The sequence below is a fragment of the Oncorhynchus keta genome, unplaced genomic scaffold, assembly GCF_023373465.1.
Source record: "Oncorhynchus keta strain PuntledgeMale-10-30-2019 unplaced genomic scaffold, Oket_V2 Un_scaffold_21901_pilon_pilon, whole genome shotgun sequence".
Lineage (NCBI taxonomy): Eukaryota > Metazoa > Chordata > Actinopteri > Salmoniformes > Salmonidae > Oncorhynchus > Oncorhynchus keta.
The window spans coordinates 232,065-237,760 of NW_026290866.1; the positions used below are offsets into that span (position 1 = coordinate 232,065).

The window sequence follows — 5,696 nt, forward strand, 5'->3', positions numbered from 1 at the left end:
CCATTTGTGGTGACTGCTGACTGACATTAGGGATGAGATTAAATAGATCCTGGAATTTAGCCTGGTCTGGAGCAGGCTAGCTCCACAGAATAAATCTCCATGGTAATTTATACCATAACATATCCTCCTGCCCCCTATCCATCTTTAGTGCAACCGGATTACGGATCAATTGAGCCAGGATCACCAAGATATCCTGGCTTAATCCCTTATCCTAGTTTTGTGCAACAGGCCCCTGGGGAGACCAGGACCTGCTCAACATCATCTTCCATCACAACCCTGGTGAGACTCACAGCTCAGTACCTCCCTTATTACACCACATGATGAGACACATGACATATAGACAGTGTAAATGGTTGTTATAGTAGAAACATCAAATCAAATTAATTTATAAAGCCCTTCTTACATCAGCTGATATCTCAAAGTGCTGTACAGAAACCCAGCCTATAACCCCAAACAACAAGCAATGCAGATGTAGAAGTAGAAGGATGGTGGCTAGGAGAAACTCCCTAGAAAGGAGTCACAACCTTGGAGAGACTCAACTCTCAACACACAGCTGTTTAACACACCATTCAATATGATTTTACTGCTGCAGTTTAATTATTTGTCATTTTATTTTCAATTTTTTACGTAACTTTTTTAAAGCATTGTTGGTTATATGCTTGTAAGTAAGCATTTCACTGTAAGGTCTACTACACTTGTTGTATTCGGCACGTGACAAATAAAATGTGATTTGATTAGAAACATGAACCTTTTAAATGTGATAGTTGTGGCAGGTATCCCAGCTCCAGCCCTGCAGGACAGCAGTGTCTTGTCTTATTGTTTACCTGGGTAATAAGTTGTGTGTCGAGATGATCAACTAAAAGGTCCAGTGTGTGTCTGTTGGAAGTCCCCTGCCACTGGAACTACCGTCCAGACCACTGTATCTACGACAGGTAAACTAAGCGATCACAGATCAGTGTAGTCTACGACACCATACGACAGGTAAACTAAACGATCACAGATCAGTGTAGACTACGATGCCATACGACAGGTAAACTAAACAATCACAGATCAGTGTAGTCTACGATGCCATACGACAGGTAAACTAAACGATCACAGATCAGTGTAGACTACGACGCCATACGACAGGTAAACTAAACAATCACAGATCAGTGTAGTCTACGATACCATACGACAGGTAAACTAAACGATCACAGATCAGTGTAGACTACGACGCCATACGACAGGTAAACTAAACGATCACAGATCAGTGTAGTCTACGATGCCATACGACAGGTAAACTAAACGATCACAGATCAGTGTAGACTACGACGCCATACGACAGGTAAACTAAACGATCACAGATAAGTGTAGACTACGAAGCCATACGACAGGTAAACTAAACGATCACAGATCAGTGATCACAGATCAGTGTAGTCTACGATGCCATACGACAGGTAAACTAAACGATCACAGATCAGTGTAGACTACGACGCCATACGACAGGTAAACTAAACAATCACAGATCAGTGTAGTCTACGATGCCATACGACAGGTAAACTAAACGATCACAGATCAGTGTAGACTACGACGCCATACGACAGGTAAACTAAACGATCACAGATCAGTGTAGTCTACGATGCCATACGACAGGTAAACTAAACGATCACAGATCAGTGTAGACTACGACGCCATACGACAGGTAAACTAAACGATCACAGATCAGTGTAGACTACGAAGCCATACGACAGGTAAACTAAACGATCACAGATCAGTGTAGTCTACGATGCCATACGACAGGTAAACTAAACGATCACAGATCAGTGTAGACTACGACGCCATACGACAGGTAAACTAAACGATCACAGATCAGTGTAGTCTACGACACCATACGACAGGTAAACTAAACGATCACAGATCAGTGTAGTCTACGATGCCATACGACAGGTAAACTAAACGTTCTACGACGCCATACGACAGGTAAACTAAACGATCACAGATCAGTGTAGACTACGACGCCATACGACAGGTAAACTAAACGATCACAGATCAGTGTAGTCTACGACACCATACGACAGGTAAACTAAACGATCACAGATCAGTGTAGTCTACGATGCCATACGACAGGTAAACTAAACGATCACAGATCAGTGTAGACTACGACGCCATACGACAGGTAAACTAAACGATCGCAGATCAGTGTATTCTACGACGCCATACGACAGGTAAACTAAACGATCACAGATCAGTGTAGTCTACGACGCCATACGACAGGTAAACTAAACAATCACAGATCAGTGTAGTCTACGACGCCATACGACAGGTAAACTAAACGATCACAGATCAGTGTAGACTACGATGCCATACGACAGGTAAACTAAACGATCACAGATCAGTGTAGACTACGACGCCATACGACAGGTAAACTAAACGATCGCAGATCAGTGTATTCTACGACGCCATACGACAGGTAAACTAAACAATCACAGATCAGTGTAGTCTACGACGTCATACGACAGGTAAACTAAACAATCACAGATCAGTGTAGTCTACGACGCCATACGACAGGTAAACTAAACGATCACAGATCAGTGTAGTCTACGACACCGTACGACAGGTAAACTAAACGATCACAGATCAGTGTAGTCTACGACGCCATATGACAGGTAAACTAAACGATCACAGATCAGTGTAGTCTACGATGCCATACGACAGGTAAACTAAACGTTCTACGACGCCATACGACAGGTAAACTAAACGATCACAGATCAGTGTAGTCTACGATGCCATACGACAGGTAAACTAAACGATCGCAGATCAGTGTATTCTACGACGCCATACGACAGGTAAACTAAACGATCACAGATCAGTGTAGTCTACGACGCCATACGACAGGTAAACTAAACAATCACAGATCAGTGTAGTCTACGACGCCATACGACAGGTAAACTAAACGATCACAGATCAGTGTAGACTACGATGCCATACGACAGGTAAACTAAACGATCACAGATCAGTGTAGACTACGACGCCATACGACAGGTAAACTAAACGATCGCAGATCAGTGTAGACTACGACGCCATACGACAGGTAAACTAAACGATCGCAGATCAGTGTATTCTACGACGCCATACGACAGGTAAACTAAACAATCACAGATCAGTGTAGTCTACGACGCCATACGACAGGTAAACTAAACAATCACAGATCAGTGTAGTCTACGACGCCATACGACAGGTAAACTAAACGATCACAGATCAGTGTAGTCTACGACACCGTATGACAGGTAAAGTAAACGATCACAGATCAGTGTAGTCTACGACGCCATATGACAGGTAAACTAAGCGATCACAGATCAGTGTAGTCTACGATGCCATACGACAGGTAAACGAAGCGATCACAGATCAGTGTAGTCTACGATGCCATACGACAGGTAAACGAAGCGATCACAGATCAGTGTAGTCTACGATGCCATACGACAGGTAAACTAAGCGATCACAGATCAGTGTAGTCTACGACGCCATACGACAGGTAAACTAAGCGATCACAGATCAGTGTCGTCTACGATGCCGTACGACAGGTAAACTAAGCGATCACAGATCAGTGTCGTCTACGATGCCGTACGACAGGTAAACTAAGCGATCACAGATCAGTGTAGTCTACGATGCCGTACGACAGGTAAACTAAGCGATCACAGATCAGTGTAGTCTACGATGCCGTACGACAGGTAAACTAAGCGATCACAGATCAGTGTAGTCTACGATGCCGTACGACAGGTAAACTAAGCGATCACAGATCAGTGTAGTCTACGATGCCGTACGACAGGTAAACTAAGCGATCACAGATCAGTGTAGTCTACGATACCGTACGACAGGTAAACTAAGCGATCACAGATCAGTGTCGTCTACGATGCCGTACGACAGGTAAACTAAGCGATCACAGATCAGTGTAGTCTACGACGCCATATGACAGGTAAACTAAGCGATCACAGATCAGTGTAGTCTACGATGCCATACGACAGGTAAACTAAACGATCACAGATCAGTGTAGACTACGACGCCATACGACAGGTAAACTAAACGATCACAGATCAGTGTAGTCTACGACACCATACGACAGGTAAACTAAACGATCACAGATCAGTGTAGTCTACGATGTCATACGACAGGTAAACTAAATGTTCTACGACGCCATACGACAGGTAAACTAAACGATCACAGATCAGTGTAGTCTACGATGCCATACGACAGGTAAACTAAACGATCACAGATCAGTGTAGACTACGACGCCATACGACAGGTAAACTAAACGATCGCAGATCAGTGTATTCTACGACGCCATACGACAGGTAAACTAAACGATCACAGATCAGTGTAGTCTACGACGCCATACGACAGGTAAACTAAACAATCACAGATCAGTGTAGTCTACGACGCCATACGACAGGTAAACTAAACGATCACAGATCAGTGTAGACTACGATGCCATACGACAGGTAAACTAAACGATCACAGATCAGTGTAGACTACGACGCCATACGACAGGTAAACTAAACGATCGCAGATCAGTGTATTCTACGACGCCATACGACAGGTAAACTAAACAATCACAGATCAGTGTAGTCTACGACGCCATACGACAGGTAAACTAAACGATCACAGATCAGTGTAGTCTACGATGCCATACGACAGGTAAACTAAACGATCACAGATCAGTGTAGTCTACGACGCCATATGACAGGTAAACTAAGCGATCACAGATCAGTGTAGTCTACGATGCCATACGACAGGTAAACGAAGCGATCACAGATCAGTGTAGTCTACGATGCCATACGACAGGTAAACGAAGCGATCACAGATCAGTGTAGTCTACGATGCCATACGACACGTAAACTAAGCGATCACAGATCAGTGTAGTCTACGACGCCATATGACAGGTAAACTAAGCGATCACAGATCAGTGTAGTCTACGACGCCATACGACAGGTAAACTAAGCGATCACAGATCAGTGTCGTCTACGATGCCGTACGACAGGTAAACTAAGCGATCACAGATCAGTGTAGTCTACGATGCCGTACAACAGGTAAACTAAGCGATCACAGATCAGTGTAGTCTACGATGCCGTACGACAGGTAAACTAAGCGATCACAGATCAGTGTAGTCTACGATGCCGTACGACAGGTAAACTAAGCGATCACAGATCAGTGTAGTCTACGATGCCGTCGACAGGTAAACTAAGCGATCACAGATCAGTGTAGTCTACGACGCCGTACGACAGGTAAACTAAGCGATCACAGATCAGTGTAGTCCACGACACCGTACGACAGGTAAACTAAGCGATCACAGATCAGTGTGTCGTCTACGATGCCGTACGACAGGTAAACTAAGCGATCACAGATCAGTGTAGTCTACGACGCCATATGACAGGTAAACTAAGCGATCACAGATCAGTGTAGTCTACGACACTACGAAAGGTAGGCTAAACGATCACAGATCAGTATTTCAGCCCGCCTTCTGGGCCGTCTACGATGCCATACGACAGGTAAACTCAACGATCACAGATAAGGGTTTACAGATGGGAAAACAACTTGATTGTCTTTCATTGATTGTGTATTAGGTGTGTAAGGAAATGTTTGTTTGTGCGTCCAGACCACGTCTATGCAGATCTCCACACGTTTTAGTGTTGAGTGAAACAGATTTCCTCATCAGGATGTGT

At 44.0% G+C, this 5,696-nt stretch overlaps 1 long non-coding RNA gene across 1 annotated transcript; it reads left to right on the forward strand.

Annotated features, from left to right (window-relative positions):
• The first annotated feature begins 1,179 nt into the window (after nucleotides 1-1,179).
• On the forward strand, nucleotides 1,180-4,378 carry LOC127928147 (uncharacterized). Its single transcript, XR_008130586.1, has 5 exons — nucleotides 1,180-1,324; nucleotides 1,535-1,828; nucleotides 1,960-2,253; nucleotides 2,826-2,874; nucleotides 4,329-4,378. It is a non-coding gene; the product is annotated as an uncharacterized LOC127928147 (long non-coding RNA).
• Nucleotides 4,379-5,696: the final 1,318 nt, after the last annotated feature.